The following is an 18,240-nucleotide window of genomic DNA, read 5'->3' as shown; positions in this document are numbered from 1 at the left end:
TATATCAGGGGACTGATTTGTAAATCTGGGGACTGTCCCCGGGAAACGGGGACGTCTGGTAACCTTATACTATGGACTTCCCTCCCATCCTTCCATCCCTATTCACAGGGTTCCCATACATCAGGGATTTTCTGGGCATTGTTGTTGTTGTTTAGTCGTGTCCGCCTCTTCGTGACCCCCTGGACCAGAGCACGCCAGGCACTCCTGTCTTCCACTGCCTCCCGCAGTTTGGTCAAACTCATGCTGGTAGCTTCGAGAACACTGTCCCACCATCTCGTCCTCCATCGTCCCCTTCTCCTTGTGCCCTCCATCTTTCCCAACATCAGGGTCTTTTCCAGGGAGTCTTCTCTTCTCATGAGGTGGCCAAAGTCTTGGAGGCTGAGTTTCAGGATCTGTCCTTCCAGTGAGCACTCAGGGCTGATTTCCTTCAGAATGGAGAGGTTGGATCTTCTTGCAGTCCATGGGACTCTCAAGAGTCTCCTTCAGCACCAGAATTCAAAAGCATCCATTCTTTGGTGATCAGCCTTCTTTATGGTCCAGCTCTCACTTCCATACATCACTACTGGGAAAACCAGAGCTTTAACTATACGGACCTTTGTTGGCAAGGTGATGTCTCTGCTTTTTAAGAAGCTGCCTAGGTTTGTCACTGCTTTTCTCCCAAGAAGCAGGCGTCTTTTAATTTAGTTCACGGCATTCCAAAAAATATGAGGGAATTGTTTTTGTACGCTACTGTGACCGCGAGAATATTGATAGCTACGAACTGGAAGGGTGACAAAGTACCGATAAAATTGGATTGGCAAAATAAATTGTTGGGGTATGCAGAACTGGCTAAACTAACAGAAAGATTGAGAGACCACACCGCACAGAACAAACTTTTAAATTTAAAAAATGGAGTATGTATAAAAACTATCTTAAGGACTATTCTAACAGCATGAAATCTGTGGCAGCTCTAGAATAACTTCTGTGATACATTGGATGAGTGCCAGGAAAGAGAATATATATGAATATAATGAATAACAAGACTGAAATAAAATGTGCGATAGGATAAATAATGTTTAGAAGCATGAGGAGTTGACCGGAAGTCGTTGAATCTTTGAGAAAAATATGATACAATGCAACAAGTATTTTAAAAATTCCTTTTTTCTTTATTATATATTTCATTACATGTTGTTTTCTTTTCTTTTGTGTATAATTAATTTCAATAAAGCATTTTAAAATAAAAAAGGAATTTTCTGGGCACACCCAGAATACTGGAGTCAGAAGCAGTGTTCGAGAGGAAATGCCCTGGGAAATCTGGACATATGGCAACCCAAGTTGGCAGTGTAGTTCATTTATTTATTTATACTTTTCAAGTTTATACATTTCACCAATTTTATACATTTCACTAATTTTACAATCATTTTGACATTTCAAAACTTGGCATCCTTCCCCCTCTCTTTCTGCGGTTCATTGGGTTTGTTTTTAATATCTTCTGCATATCCAGATTACCATATTTTTCGCTCTATAACACGCACCCAATCATAACACGCATATAGTTTTTAAGAGGAGGAAAACAAGGAAAAAAATATTCTAAATGAAACAGTGGATGTATGATTTTTGTGGTTCATGCTGTGGCCACAGACATGTGATCTGACGGTGAGTTTGGGGTAGCCCAATGCAAAAATCCTGAGGTTCCATGTGGATCCATGCTTTGTAACCACATTTTTGCACCACTGCGGCTCCAGGCAACAGTGGGTGTGTGATCTTTTTGGTGCATGCTGTAGCCATGGACATGCTATGTGATCTGATGGTGAATTTGGGGTGACCCAGTGCAAATATCCTGAGGATCCATGTAGATCCGTGCTTTGTAACCACGTTTTAAGTGGGGAGGGAAGGAAAAGCACTCAAGGGACAAGGAACACGCATGGGGTGGGTGGAGAAGGATGCTGTTAATAATGCAGAAGAGGGGTATAAGAGGAGAAGGCTCCTCTCCTCTCCCGCTTTGCTCCTTTAAGGCAAGCAGGCTCTCTGTCCCTCTCTCCTCCCCACTCAGTGGCTCTTCTCCCACTTTGCTGTTTCAAAGCAAGCCACGGAGGAGGGAAGGAAGGGGAACCATGGATCCTCTGCTCACGACTGCAGCAGATCGCCCCGCCATCCGTAGGCATTCGCTCCATAACACGCACAGACATTTCCCCTTACTTTCTAGGAGGAAAAAAGTGAGTGTTATGGAGCAAAAAATATGGCAACTTCATGTGCTCATTTATTCATCTTCTTTAAATATATACTCTTATGAAACAGCAGGTTGTTACAATAATCCTGCCAATGTTTTTATCTGTTTATAATTTATCTAGACATCCTGGCTAGCAGCCATCGATAGCCCTGTCCTCCATGAATTTGTCTGACCGTATTCTATAACAATCTAATTTGGGGCCCATTCCTGCCTCCTGTGGCAGAGAGCAGTGGCGGTGCGGGGGGGGGGTGCAGGGGGACCCGGCTGCACCGGGCGCAACATCTGGGGGTTGGGGTTAGGGGGCGCAAATCCACGGGTTAGGGGGTGCAAATTACTTGCCTTGCCCCGGTGCTGACAACCCACGCTACGCCACTGGCAGAGAGTTCCACAGTTTAAACATGTGCTGCATGGAGAAGAACTTTCTTTTATCTGCATTATCCCTAATGCTAGCGATAATAAACCAGGAACATCTGGCGCCTTCGAGTTGAAGTTAAAGGGCTGTGACTTGGAAGGTGGAGAGAGCTTGCTTTCTCTTGCTCTGGAGGGTAGGACTCGAACCCATGGCTTCAAGTTACGAGAAAGGGACTAAACGTCAGGAAGAACTTTATGACAGTGAGAGCCATTTGACAGTGGAACTCTCCTTCCTTGGAGGTTTTTAAGCAGTGCCAACAAAGGTCCATATAGTTCAATCTCTGGTTTTCCCAGTAGTGATGTATGGAAGTGAGAGCTGGACCATAAAGAAGGCTGATCGCCGAAGAATGGATGCTTTTGAATTCTGGTGCTGGAGGAGACTCTTGAGAGTCCCATGGACTGCAAGAAGATCAAACCTCTCCATTCTTAGGGAAATCAGCCCTGAGTGCTCACTGGAAGGACAGATCCTGAAGCTGAGGCTCCAAGACTTTGGCCACCTCATGAGAAGAGAAGACTCCCTGGAAAAGACCCTGATGCTGGGAAAGATGGAGGGCACAAGGAGAAGGGGACGACAGAGGAGGAGATGGTTGGACAGTGTTCTCGAAGCTACCAGCATGAGTTTGACCAAACTGCGGTAGGCAATGGGAGACAGGAGGGCCTGGCGTGCTCTGGTCCAGGGGGTCACGAAGAGTCAGACACGACTAAACAACTAAACAACAACAACATGATTTTAACACTCACTAGGCAATGTTGGGTCAGAGGGACTAAGGGTCTGATTCTGCGTCAAGCAGCTTCCATAAGAGTTGACCCAACTGTGTTCTGTTTGATTTTTTTTATTATTGTGTTTCGGGAAGGTTCCGGCTGTAATATTTCGTCTTGCTGGGCTTCCCCACTCCTGCTGAAGATTTGCTGCCGGCACTCAAGCCCACATAATATTTGAGAAACGAAGCAGTCAGAACCAGTTAGAGATCCGTCAAACGTCTCCTCCTTCGGAGAGGACAGACACCCCCAAAAAAATGCCACTGGGGAAAACAACCACCTCTTTCTCAACCCACTCTTTGCAAATAAAGCGTTGCTAAATTCCACTCGGCCAGTTTCTGTCTCGGAGGCCTTTGCACGATTCCACTCTTGTCAGTTCGGGTCTCCGTCGCGTTTTTAGCAAGAGAATTCAGTCTCCCTCTCGTGTGCACTCTGTGGGTGGAATGAGGTCTCTTCCCCAGGATGCAATGCAAAAGTCAACATGCCCCCCAGCGCCAAATCAGGGTGCAGGGAAAGCCCATGAAATAGGTCGGACAATTGCAAGCAAGGAAGGAAGAATCAGAACAATAGTCTGAGACCATATTCTGCGCTGAGAGCCAGTGGCCGTGAGTAGAGTATTCCTTTCCTGTATTACTAGAATATTGCCTTCCTGTATTCCCTTCCTGTTGAATTCTTAGAGATCCTGCGTAGGTGGTATTTCTGCACATTGCCTTCCAAACAACCCTGGCATGGATAGCTCGGAGTCTCTAAATGATGTCATGACCTTCCTATCTAACTATACACATCCCCTGTTTATCACCGCAGACTAGAAGAATGTTAAGTGCACTCTATATAATCTCTGAGTACCACCCTATCAATCATAGATTACTATGTTCCTGTACTCTCTCTATCTAGTGATGTGCAATGTCTGCATGTAACCCCTCGTATGTGTATGTAATATTGTAATGCTTATACGCACCCCACGTGTAACCAATCAGCACCAAGCACATATGCAGCAATTGGGGTAATATACAATAAAAGGGACTCTCCGAGACTTGGTCGGGGAGATGCCTCCCACATGACGCCGCTACTCGTCTGCCGCCTATGATTTCAACCCAACAGCCGTGCAGTGGTTAGAGGGTCCCGCTGTATGAGATATATATGAGAACAGACGAATAAAAAAATAAATTAAGATAATTTGGAGTATGCAGGAAAGGATGGAAATAAATGTTTAAAAGCTGCAGAAATATGGCGGGAGTCAAAGTCTCAAATGTCAGAATTATGTTTGAATAATTGTTGTAATGTATATAAATGAAAATTACAATTATTATTATTTTTAAAAAAGAAGTTCCCTTGTATTTTTAATGTCACTCTATTATTCCTTGATGACCATAGCTCAGCCACACGAATTTCTTTGCCACTTGCATTCTCCTTTCATATCAAAAATCACCCAAACACAAGCATTTATTACCATATTTTTTGCTCCACAAGACGCACTTTTTTCTTCCTAAAAAGTAAGGGGAAATGTCTGTGCGTCTTATGGAGCAAATGTGTGGTCCCTGGAGCCAAATTGCCCAGGGGAGAAAAGCAGATCATGTTTTTTTTTTTAGAAAGATGGAAGTGGATGTTGAAACAAAGCCACTGATCGTTTGCCGATCGGGGAGTGAGATAAGGGACGCTAGAGATAAAGGAGGCTGCCTGGGAGTGGGGAGGTAAAGACAGCAAATTTGCAAAAGGGGGAAACAGGAAGACTAAAGCAATGAGGAGAGAAATTAGAAGAAAAGGAGGAGCAAAAAACTGCTCCAGCTAAGGAAAAGACACTAAGGCAAACAAGAGGGAAGGGGGTGTTGAAAGGAAGCAGCTGATCGGTGGGATCGGGAGAGAGATAAGGGATGCTAGAGATAAAGGAGGCTGCCTGGGAGGGGGGAGGTAAAAGCCCATGGATCCTCTGGATTTTTACATTGGGTCACCCCAAATTCACCCCAAGATCACATAGAATGTCCATGGCTACAGCCTGCGCCAAAAAAATCACGCATCCACTGTTTCCTGGGACTAAAAAAAGGTAAAGGTACCCCTGCCCGTACGGGCCAGTCTTGACAGACTCTAGGGTTGTGCGCCCATCTCACTCAAAGAGGCTGAGGGCCAGCGCTGTCCGAAGACACTTCCGGGTCACATGGCCAGCGTGACATCGCTGCTCTGGTGAGCCAGAGCCGCACATGGAAACGCTGTTTACCTTCCCGCTAGTAAGCGGTCCCTATTTATCTACTTGCACCCGGGAATGCTTTCGAACTGCTAGGTTGGCAGGCGCTGAGACCGAACAACGGGAGCGCAACCCGCCGCGGGGATTCGAACCGCCGACCTCTTGATCGGCAAGCCCTAGGCGCTGAGGCTTTAACCCACAGCGCCACCCGCGTCCCGATTCCTGGGACTGCAATGGTGCAAAAATGTGGTTACAAAGCACGGATCCATATGGATCCTCAGGATCTTTGCATCGGGTCACCCCAAATTCACCACCAGATCCTCCTCCAAAAACTAGGTGCGTCTTATGTCGCAAAAATTACAGTGATTTCCAAGGTTTACCCCGAATCTATAACAATATGTGACCTGATGCCCACACCCATCCCTTGTCTCTGTTTGAGCTGGGCAGCCTTACTCATCTCCTTATCCAAGCACTACTAAACCGCTCTGGATTTACTGCAAGCTGCCGGGAAAAGTTGCAGGAGCCATTTCTCCGACGCTGCTGATGTTATGCCAGCCAAACGCAGGCCTGCCAGCAGATTTGTCCCACGGACTCTAAAAATAGCGACGTATTCTGAACACACCCCAGGAGCCTCGGATCAGAATGGGGAAATCGGGGCTGTGCGCATTATGCAGGATTAAGGGGAAGGTGTGTCACCTACTGAACTCTTCATCCCAGCTCATCCTGGCAGCAATGGGCATGGACCTCCCTTTCGGTCGGATGATATGAAGAATTCAGCTGGCCAGGGCAAAATGCATTAAGGTGGATGCTCGGGTTGAGAACGTGATCCGTGCGGGAAGCACGTTTGCAACCCACAGCGCCCACAACCCGCAGAACCGCGTCTGCGCATGCGCGGGTTGCGATTCGGCGCTTCTGCGCATGCGCAAGCACCGAAGCCCGGAAGTAACCTGTTCCGGCACTTCTGGGTTCAGTGCAGTGTGCAACCCGAAATCGTCCAACCCGAAGCGTCTGTAACCCGAGGTATGACTGTAGTGGGCTACCTACGAAATACAGGCAGTTTACAGCATGTTATTCCTTGAATAATAATAATAATAATAATTTATTATTTATACACTGCCCATCTGGCTGGGCTTCCCCAGCCACTCTGGGTGGCTTCCAAAAAAATATTAAAATACTGTAATACATCAAACATTAAAAGCTTCCCTAAACAGGGCTGCCTTCAGATTGTCAGCATCGCCCTTGAGCCAGTGCCACCAACTGGACTCACACACTTCAGCCCCGACTGGGCTAGGCGAGGTGGGTAGCACTTCCAGAGACCACCTTCTGCACAGGAAAAGGTCTAAGTGCTGTGGACTCACAGCTTAGAGTTGTGAGCACTGGATTCACTTCCACAAGTAGACAGTCGTCGCACAGCAGAGTACAGCAGAGTCTAGCAGAGTATATAAACAACTCGGAGAGCAGCTCTGTAGAATATCTTCTTTATTCTATCTACAACTATAATACACAACTATATACAGAGCTAAATGAGGTCTAAACGAAAAGCTGAACTGCACTGAGTGTCTGCAGCTGCTCTTAGCAGCAACCTTATCTATACACACGATCTCTCTCTAACACTCAGTCTCTCTCTCTCCGACACTTTGATGTGAGGCTGGAGCGGAATAAGTAGAGAGCAGAAACCGCCCCCTCCTCTCTGGAGAATCAGCAGAGAACATCAGCAGATTCTTGGATATGGGAGGGGTGAAATCTCCTCACAGATGTCTTATGAAAGTCTGGTAGTTGTTGTTCTCTTTGACATCTGGGAGGGCATTCCACAGATTGGTGCCACTACCGAGAAGGCCCTCTGCCTGGTTCCCTGTAACTTGGCTTCTCGCAGTGAGGGAACCGCCATAAGGCCCTCGGTGCTGGACCTCAGTGTCTGGGTAGAACGATGATTGACAGGTGGTACTTGACTCCGAGTAGGCTTGCTAAGATGTGTAAGACTGAATCAGATACAGTAGTACCTTGGTTCTCAAATAGTTTTATGTGGGGCCACCTTTGAAGGTAAGGGATGCAGGTGGCGCTGTGGGTTAAACCACAGAGCCTAGGGCTTGCCAATCAGAAGGTCGGCGGTTCAAATCCCCGCGACGGGGTGAGCTCCCGTTGCTCGATCCCTGCTCCTGCCAACCTAGCAGTTCGAAAGCATGTCAAAGTGCAAGTAGATAAATAGGTACCACTCCAGCGGGAAGGTAAACGGCGTTTCTGTGCGCTGCTCTTGTTTGCCAGAAGCGGCTTAGTCATGCTGGCCACATGACCCGGAAGCTGTACGCCGGCTCCCTCAGCCAGTAAAGCGAGATGAGCGCTGCAACCCCAGAGTTGCCCGCGACTGGACTTAACGGTTAGGGGTCCCTTTACCTTTACCTTTAAGTTAGCCAAAATGTATAGAACAAGTATAAATACCTGCTGGAAATGTAAAGAAAAAGAAAGTACCCTTTATCATATGTAGTGGCCGCGTAATAAAAGTGTTCTGGGAGATGATATCTAATGAAATGAAGAAAATGTTTAGAATAACTTTTGTTGAAAAAGAACCAGAAGCTTTTTTATTAGGAATTGTAGGTACCGACACTCCAAAGGAACAGAAAAGACTCTTTACGTAGGCGACAACAGCGGCAGAGATGCTCCTAGCCCCGAGATGGAAATAAGAAATAGTCCCTAAGTCAATGGACTATGCCAAAATGGCAAAACTGACTGGAAAGCTCAGAAACCAAGAGGACAAAAACTTTAAAAAATAATGGGGAAAATTCATAATTGATTTATGAGACCACTGCAAGCAGATGAAAACATTCGCAGGATTTAAATCTCACTTGTAATGTAACAAATACTATGGATAAGATGGAACGATATAAAACACAGAATGTAGAATAATATGCAGTTGTAAATTTTGACAACTGGAGGGGATGAGGGGAAGTCTCGAGATTTTGAGTAATCTCTACATATGGATATGTATTTGGATGGTTCTAAATTTTTATTTGTAGACTCAAATAAAAATGATTTAAAAAAAAAGAAAGACTGTGGTTGTTTCTTGAGTCTCGTCGGGGGGAAAACACAGGGTATAAGTAACTAAAGATATAATAATATTAACAACTACGAAAGCAGCTGCTATGGGCTTTCTGTCCTGAAATTTTCCAACCTTCAGTTTCATCGGACATCCACAACTTTTAATGTTATAAGGGAGGGAGAAAATGTTTGTGTGCATGTTAGTAGTTGTTATAAATATGTTATTTTTGTGTGTTTATCTTTGTGCGTGTGTGCATTTATTTTTATAATAAAAAGCAAAACAAATGAGGGGGGGAGATAAAAATGCAAATTAAAAACTATAAGGCTTTCAAGCCCAGTGCCTGGGACCATAGCAGGTCTTTTTCACTTCAAAAGATCTTTGTTAAGTCAGTATCCATGACTGGGGTTTGGATCTCGCAATTTGGTCTGGGAAAAGAGATCGCTTTGTGTCTGGCTCCCAGAGCTGAACTCTCACATATTAGAGCAAAGCTCAGAAAACACAGAGCAGTGATTTTGGGCTGAATGGGAATGAAAAAACAGAGATAACAAAGGCTAAAGTTATGTTAACCAGGGTCACCAAACCTCAAAAGCACCCAATTAAGAAATGAGAAATAATAATTTTAAAAATCATTAAAGCAGCCTTAAATGCCAGCTTAGATGTTCCGGACTACAAATCCCAGCAGCCCTGTTAGGGGGTACAATTCTATGATCCTTTGAATATTTACTTATGCTCCCAGCAAGATACATTTATTGCTCCAAGGTCAAACCTAGACAGCATCTTAAAAAGCAGAGACATCACCTTGCCAACAAAGGTCCGTATAGTTAAAGCTATGGTTTTCCCAGTACAGTGGTACCTCGGGTTACATACGCTTCAGGTTACATACTCTGCTAACCCAGATATAGTGCTTCAGGTTAAGAACTTTGCTTCAGGATGAGAACAGAAATCGTGCTCTGGAGGCACAGCAGCAGCAGGAGGCCCCATTAGCTAAAGTGGTGCTTCAGGTTAAGAACAGTTTCAGGTTAAGTACGGACCTCCGGAACGAATTAAGTACTTAACCCGAGGTACCACTGTAGTGATGTATGGAAGTGAGAGCTGGACTATCATGAAGGCTGATCGCCGAAGAATTGATGCTTTTGAATTCTGGTGCTGGAGGAGACTCTTGAGAGTCCCATGGACTGCAAGAAGATCAAACCTGTCCATTCTGAAGGAAATCAGCCCTGAGTGCTCACTGGAAGGACAGATCCTGAAGCTGAGGCTCCAGTACTTTGGCCACCTCAGGAGAAGGGAAGACTCCCTGGAAAAGACCCTGATGTTGGGAAAGATGGAGGGCACAAGGAGAAGGGGACGAAGGAGGACGAGATGGTGGGACAGTGTTCTCGAAGCTACCAGCATGAGTTTGACCAAACTGCGGGAGGCAGTGGAAGACAGAAGTGCCTGGCGTGCTCTGGTCCAGGGGGTCGCGAAGAGTCGACACGACTAAATGACTAAACAACAACAAAAGGGACCCCTGACCATTAGGTCCAGTCATGGCCGACTCTGGGGTTGCGGCGCTCATCTCGCTTTATTGGCTGAGGGAGCCGGCGTACAGCTTCCGGGTCATGTGGCCAGCAGGACCAAGCTGCTTCTGGCGAACCAGAGCAGCACACGGAAACGCCGTTTACCTTCCCGCCAGAGCGGTACCTATTTATCTACTTGCACTTTGACGTTCTTTCGAACTGCTAGGTTGGCAGGAGCAGGGACCGAGCAACGGGAGCTCACCCGTCACGGGGATTCGAACCGCCAACCTTCTGATCGGCAAGCCCTAGGCTCTGTGGTTTAACCCACAGTGCCACCCGCGTCCCATGAACCTTACCCTAAATGTGCCAGATGATGGTCGAATCCCACCCACAAAATACCGCTTGTTTCCACGTAACTCTTTGGAAACTCTGGTTCCATTTCTGACTTTGGACTGAGCAGGGATGTTGTGGGTTCTTTGGCAGGCAGACCTTCCGGTACCTTCTGCCCGCGAACTGCAACTCCAGCATGTTCTCCTGGGCTTCTGGCTCCCTCCTGTCCCTGCAAAAATGGAGACTTGCTGACTCCGGTGTCTGGCGGCCGGGTGGCGCTGGGGTGGCACCTAGCCTGGCTCTGCGAGGCTTTAGCTGGAGAGGGCATTACAAAAGAGATGCCTCCCTTTATTCCCACCCCACGCACCCGCCGAGCCTTCGACAAAGGGGCTCTCGCGTATTGTTTTAAAGGCATTAGGCCAGCGAATGAACGTGAATATCTGAACACTGGGCGCCTCGTTGTTGTGTTTAGGATGCAATGCGCGGAGATACCTGCTCCCTTCCAGCTACTGGATAAATAATCACACACCCTCCATTTCTCCGATGGAAATAGGGACGTCCTATTCAATACTTTCTTGGGCTCCGTGATCACTGCAGATGGTGAGAGCAGTCACAAAATTAAAAGACTCCTGCTTCTTGGGAGAAAAGCAATGACAAACCTAGACAGCATCTTAAAAAGCAGAGACATCACCTTGCCAACAAAGGTCCGTATAGTTCAAGCTCTGGTTTTCCCAGTAGTGATGTATGGAAGTGAGAGCTGGACCATAAAGAAGGCTGATCGCCGAAGAATGGATGCTTTTGAATTATGGTGCTGGAGGAGACTCTTGAGAGTCCCATGGACTGCAAGAAGATCCAACCTCTCCATTCTGAAGGAAATCAGCCCTGAGTGCTCACTGGAAGGACAGATCCTGAAGCTGAGGCTCCAGTACTTTGGCCACCTCATGAGAAGAGAAGACTCCCTGGAAAAGACCCTGATGTTGGGAAAGATGGAGGGCACAAGGAGAAGGGGACGACAGAGGACGAGATGGTTGGACAGTGTTCTCGAGGCTACCAACATGAGTTTGACCAAACTGCGGGAGGCAGTGGAAGACAGGAGTGCCTGGCGTGCTCTGGTCCATGGGGCCACAAAGAGTCAGACATGACTAAATGACTGAACAACAACAACAGCTAATAATAATAATAATAATAATAATAATAATAATAATAATAACCTGCTCATCTGACTGGGTTGCCCCAGCCACTCTGAGCAGCTTCCAACATACAGTGGTGCCTCGCAAGACGAAAAGAATCCGTTCCGCGAGTCTCTTTGTCTAGCGGTTTTTTCGTCTTGCGAAGCAACCCTATTAGCGGATTAGCGGATTAGCGCTATTAGCGGTTTAGCGGCTATTAGCGGCTATTAAAGGCTTAAGGGATTAGCGGATTAGCTGCTAAAAGGCTATTAGTGGTTTAGCGGCTTAGAAAAAGGGGGTGGGGAGCGGAAAAAAATCTCAAGACTCGCAAGACATTTTCGTCTTGTGAAGCAAGCCCATAGGGAAATTCGTCCTGCGAAGCGCATTGAAAAACGGAAAACCCTTTCGTCTAGCGGGTTTTCCGTCTTGCGAGGCATTCGTCTTGCGGGGAACCACTGTATATAAAAACATAATCAAACATTAAACAGCTTCCCTACACAGGGCTGCCTTCAGGTGTCTTCTAAAGGTTGTATAGGTATTTATCTCCTTGGCTCGGGGGGGTCACATAACTCCACACCCTCCAACATTTCTCTGATGAAAATAGGGGCAGCTTAGGGGTAGTTATTCACGTTTTATACTGTATTTTATGTTGTTTTTTGTTGCATCAATTGTTTTAAATTTGTTGTTAGCCGCCCTGAGCCTGGTTTTCTGAACAGGGAAGGGTGGGGTATAAATAAAAAATTATTCTTTATTATATAAAATCAAACCAAAAGCAATAACCCAATAACCCCCCCCCCCAAAAAAAGCCACATTCTAAAACTTCTCTATACAGGGCTGGCTTCAGATGTCGTCTAAAAGTCACCAGGCTTTTCCTTGACATCTGGTGGGAGGGCGTTCCACAGGGCAGGTGCCACCACCGAGAAGGCCCTCTGCCTGGTAGTCATTGATAGCTCTCTTTCCTCCAGGAACTCCAGAATCACAGAACGGTAAAGTTGGAAGGGACCCTAAGGGTCATCTAGTCCAACCCCCTTTTAACGCAGGAATATGCAGTTGTCCCAGCGGGGGATCGAACCTGCAGCCTTGGCATTTTCAGCACCATGCTCTAACCAGCTGAGCTATGCAGGCAGACTTCTCCAGTCCTCTTTCAAAACTGCATTAAAAGTTGGAGACTTTAAAAATATTGCCGCATTCGCATACATGAAAGCAGAGCGGAGAGACGCAGGCTGAGGTTCGATGGTCATTTGCCATGAAATTCCTAAATTACAGCGGGTTGGACTAGATGACCCTTGGGGTCTCTTCCAGACCTACAATTCTTCTTTGGCGATCACTCATAGCCGAGTAAGATTGTCTTCCATAAACATGGTTTTAGCAATGAGTCCGTAAGTGACTGTGGAGGCCAATTCTGGATCCACACGCCCTTCCACATTGGGGACATTGGTTTCTGGGCGGGAGTTGATCATGGTGTGGATTTGCCAAGCGTGCCTTCCTCTTAGCACGTTTCTCCCTTGCGTCCTGAGTTTGAGTGTCTTCAAAGCCCATGACACCTTTGGTCAAGGCTGTTCTGTTGCCTTGATAGAGTCTTTAAACCTCTTTTGTTGACCACCAGCATTACGCTTTCCATTTTTAAGTTGGGAATAGAGTAGTTGCTTTGGAAGACGATCATCAGGCATCCACACAACATGACCAGTCCAACGAAGTTGATGTTGAAGAATCTGGTGGTCTTTGCTTCTTTCAGTACACTGGCATTAGTTTGCTTGTCTTCCCAAGTGCTGTGTAAAAATTTTCAGAGACACTGTTGACGGAATCTTTCCCATGATTCTACGAACCACATGTAATTGGAATCGCGCAAGCGAAATGCGTGCAGGCGCAGCCGTGTTTTGATAATTAAACAATTAAACCCCTGTGTCAGTAATATCCCAAAGGCAACACAACGACCAAGTACAACAATGCAAAGTCAATATAAACTCTTTATATAATCTATACAGAACATTGAACCACTGCTCGATAGCCATTGTAGTTCATACAATTCCATTCACCATATAGATGGGTTTATGAAGTATTTCTATATCCTCCTGCTGTGCTGAAGAAGAATTCCACGAAACGTTGGGTATATCCGGAATCACTGTTCACTACGTCTGTTTGCGAACCACTTTGGCAGTGTTGGACGTCATAAAACAAATCCTTACGGCTTGTTTTCAGCAGATAAGAATCCGACCCCTTGCTTCTTTCAGAGACTCACATAGCCCACAAAGATTTTCAGAGACCTATAAGACTTACGTTTATTTGGCTCTATGTTTTCAAGAGAATCCATCAAGAGTGCATATTTTGTGACTTTCAGAGATTTAGAAGATTTTTGTTTATTTGATTTTGCAGAGAGTGCATATTTCATATACCGTATTTTTTGCTCTATAAGACTCACTTTTTCCCTCCTAAAAAGTAAGGGGAAATGTGTGTGCGCGTCTTATGGAGCGAATGCAGGCTGCGCAGCTATGCCAGAAACCAGAACAGCAAGAGGGATTGCTGCTTTCACTGCGCAGCGATCCCTCTTGCTGTTCTGGCTTCTGGGATTCAGAATAATTTTTTTCTTGTTTTCCTCCTCCAAAAACTAGGTGCTTCTTGTGGTCTGGTGCGTCTTATGGAGCGAAAAATACGGTATTTCATATTGTTCAATGTTCTGTGCAGATTATATAAAGAGTTTATATTGACATCGCGTTGTTGGACTTGGCCATTATGTTGCCTTTTGGATATTACTAGCGTTTTGCTAATTGGCTGGGAGACTGCAAGTTCTGCCTCGCGGCTCTGCAAAGGAAACAGCAGCAGGCTTTTATTTCATTTCATCTCGGCGCCGCGAGCTTCGCGTTCAGCAAAAGGGCCTTGAACCTCCCCGAGGGGTGAGCGCTCCTCTCGTCTGCCCACCGCCAGCTCCTGACGCTTGCGACTTTGGTTATTTCGGTCTCTCCCGACTCCAAGGCCAGGGGCTGCACATGCGTGCGGCACATGAGTGCAAGGCTGAAGCCTCTCTGCTTGGAGAGCGTTTCGTTCATTATTCAGAGGCTGATTCTTGGCAAAGGATTTACTGCAAGGAGGGGAGCCGGACGGGCGGGCAAGGCCTTGGCTGATTGGCAATGTACCGTTTTGCCCAGATGAAAAACAAAAGCAGGCCAAGGCCACATCTGCAACGTGCGTTTTCTTACGCCACTTTAAACAGCCACGGCTTCCGCCAAAGAATCATGGGATTGAAGAGCTGGAATGGGACCCTAGAGGTCATCCAGACCAACCCGCTGCAATGCAGGAATGTAGTTCGTTAAGGGTGCCGAGAGCACTGTTTTAAAAAAAATATTTATGCTTTTCAGGTTTATACATTTCAATAATTTTAAAGCCATTTTAACATTTCAAAACTTGACTTCCTTCCCCCTCTTCCTGCGGTTCCTTAGATTCATTTTTAATATCTTCTGCATATCCAAATTCATTTAATTTACTCGTTTATTCATCTTCTCTAAATATATACAGTGGTACCTCGGGTAAAGTACTTAATTCATTCCAGAGGTCCGTTCTTAACCTGAAACTGTTCTTAACCTGAAGCACCACTTTAGCTAATGGGGCCTCCTGCTGCCACCGCACGATTTCTGTTCTCATCTGTTCTTAACCCGAGGTAATATTTCTGGATTAGCGGAGTCTGTAACCTGAAGCATATGTAACCTGAAGCGTCTGTAACATGAGGCGTATGTAACCCGAGGTACCACTGTACTCTTATAAAACTGCAGGTTGTTACAATAACCCTGCCAATGTTTTTATCTGTTTACAATGTATCTGTAAACATTCAATAAACCATTTCCGTTCTTTTATAAAAAGTTTGTTATCTTGATCTCTTATTCTTCCGGTAAGTTTGGGCCATTTCTGAATATTCCATAAGTTTTTGTATATATTCTACCTTTACTGGGACTTCTGCTTCTTTCCATTTTGGGGCAAGCAACTTTCTTGCCGCTGTAGTCCCATACATGAATAAGTTTCTAAACAGTTTAGGTAGTTCTGTCCCTATAATTCCCGAAAGAAAAGCTTCTGTTGTTTTTTTACAATTATTTTAAACATCCTTTTCAATTCATTATATATCGGTTCAAACCAGGCTTAGGCAAACTCTGCCTCCAGATGTTTTGGGACTACAATTCCCATCATCCCTGACCACTGGTCCTGCTAGCTAGGAATGATGGGAGTTGTAGTCCCAAAACATCCGGCGGGCCGAGTTTGCCTATGCCTGGTTTAAACCCAGAATAGTTTAAGAGTCAACACCAATTCCCAGGGAATTCTGGGAACTGTAGTTCTCTGAGGCGCGTGGGGGGGTCTCCTCCTAACAGATCTCAGCGCAATTAACAAACTACAGCTCCCACGATTCTTTGGGGAAAGCCCTGACAATTTCAAGGGACTTCTTTGCTATACAACTTTTGGCAAATGCTGAAGTTGAGTTTAGTGTTTTCAGACTCCCTCTGTTCTTGCGGCTGCAATCTGCTTTAAATTCTGCATTTTAAATTGTTGTCACCCTCCCAGGGACCTGCTGGTGAAGGGTGGGGAATTAATGTAATTAATGTAATTTAAGTATTCGTTTTATTTCATAGAATTCATATACCATTGGATTGCAAAGCGGTTTACAAAAAACAACAAAAGAGCAAGATTGTTAAAAGCACTTAAAATGTTCGAAATGTTAAAAGTACTTAAAACGTTCCAAAAAATTAAAACCAGCAATAAAGAAGAAACCCAATATCTTGGTACACTTGTCTGGCATAGCTGTCAACTTCTCCCTTTTCTTGTGAGGAATCCTATTGGGAATAAGGTAATTTCCCTTTAAAGAAGGGAACAGTTGACAGCTAGACAATGTCTGGACAGAAATGTTTTTAGCTCAAGGTGGGGTTCATGGTTCTACCCTTCCTCATTTAATCCTCACAACAACCCTGTGAGGTATATTAGGCCAAGAGACAGTGATGGGCCGCCAAGGTCAGCCAGCGAGATTTGTGGCTGCGTCGGAATTCGAACCCAGGTCTCCCTGGTCTTGGTCCTAGTCCAACACTCTAACCACTACCCCACACTCAGGGCCGGATTTAGGTTTGATGAGGCCCTAAGCTACTGAAGGTAATGGGGCCCTTTATATGTCCAGCTGCCCTTTGTCAACAAACAATTGTCGCTTTTTGTGTGTTGAATATATGCTATATGCGGGGCCCATTACGTACATCATAGTAGCCTACCCAAAAACACTATTGCTGTATGTAGGTTTAATTTAATTTTATTTATTTTTTACCTTATATTTTGGAAATGTACACCCAGTTGTTGTTTTTCCTTTAATTTTTGGGGGGACCCCCAAGAGAGTGGGGCCCTAAGATATAGCTTGTTGAGCTTATACATAAATCCGGCACTGACTTGGACTTTCAGTAAAATGTTGGGCTTTGTGAATTTGCCTCTGTGTTGAATAAATGCTATATGGTAATTTACGGACCTCATAGGTATCTCAAGCCATTTGCACATGTTGCTGTGCAACCAGGCCATGCAGAATGTAGGCACCCTATATATAGAAAGGAGCAAACCCGTGATATTTTAGGGAGCAGGCAAGCAGGCAGGGCCCATGACTTACATCTTAGGAGCCTACACAACACAAAACACTGTTGCTCTATGTAGGTATTATTTTATTTGTTTTTTATCTTATATTTTGGAAATGTACATCCAGTCCCCCCCCCTTTAAAAAATTTGGGGGGGGGCTAAGCTATAGCTTATGGGACGTGGGTGGCGCTGTGGGTTAAACCACAGAGCCTAGGACTTGCCGATCAGAAGGTCGGCGGTTCGAATCCCCGCGACGGGGTGAGCTCCCGCTGCTCGGTCCCTGCTCCTGCCAGCCTAGCAGTTCGAAAGCACGTCAAAGTGCAAGTAGATAAACAGGTACCACTCCAGCAGGAAGGTAAACGGCATTTCCATGCGCTGCTCTGGTTCGCCAGAAGCAGCTTAGTCATACCGGCCACGTGACCCGGAAGCTGTACGCCGGCTCCCTCGGCCAGTAAAGCGAGATGAGCGCCGCAACCCCAGAGTCGTCCGCAACTGGACCTAACGGTCAGGGGTCCCTTTACCTTTACCTTAAGCTATAGCTTATACGTAAATCCGGCACATAGCAGCACTGTTTCCATGAATAAAGACAACAGGCAGGTAACACTGAAGACCTCCACCCTCCGTTCCTATCTAACAATCGTCCCTGCAGGATTCAGCCAAGGCTTTGTATGCCCAAGGCAGACGCCAGCTGTGCACAGCACTAATTGGCCAGGGCCTGTGACATCACGGACTGCTCCATCCCGGGAGCACATTTGTGTTTCTCTTTTGCCGTGCGTTTCAAACGAGGCACCCAGCAGACATTAAATTAAATCTAACTTCCAAGTGGAGTTTAATTTAATTTTGCAAAAGATGTTTTGAGGCAGACAGCTCGTTTGACACATGGCGGGGAGGGGAGGCGGACAATAGAATGACTCAGTCTGCTTTCGGTTTTGCTGATGTCAAGATCAGTGAAAAAGGGGGGGGAGATCTAGGGGGGGTGGAGCCCTGAAAGGAGGAAGGGCGGGGAGAAAAATATGGGGTGTATTTTATTGTTAAAGTTATCGCTCTATGTACCCTTAATATATTCATTT

The 18,240-nt window shown here is 45.8% G+C and overlaps 2 protein-coding genes across 2 annotated transcripts in view; both read right to left on the bottom strand.

Annotated features, from left to right (window-relative positions):
* LOC310660793 (uncharacterized protein) overlaps positions 1-18,240 on the bottom strand; it is a 66,403-nt gene that overhangs the window by 40,684 nt on the left and 7,479 nt on the right. The gene's annotated exons all lie outside the window — the stretch shown is intronic.
* Positions 15,271-18,240, bottom strand: part of LOC310660911 (zinc finger protein 653-like) — a 103,491-nt gene continuing 100,521 nt past the window's right edge. Inside the window, exon 3 of the transcript XR_014503669.1 lies at positions 15,271-15,286. The gene's annotated coding sequence lies outside the window, so the exon portion shown is untranslated. The remainder of the gene's footprint in view (positions 15,287-18,240) is intronic.

This window comes from Podarcis tiliguerta, assembly GCF_965153285.1.
Source record: "Podarcis tiliguerta genome assembly, chromosome: 12".
Classification (NCBI taxonomy): Eukaryota; Metazoa; Chordata; class Lepidosauria; order Squamata; family Lacertidae; genus Podarcis; species Podarcis tiliguerta.
Note: the sequence above shows the minus strand (reverse complement) of the source record. Positions and strands in the feature narration are given on the sequence as shown.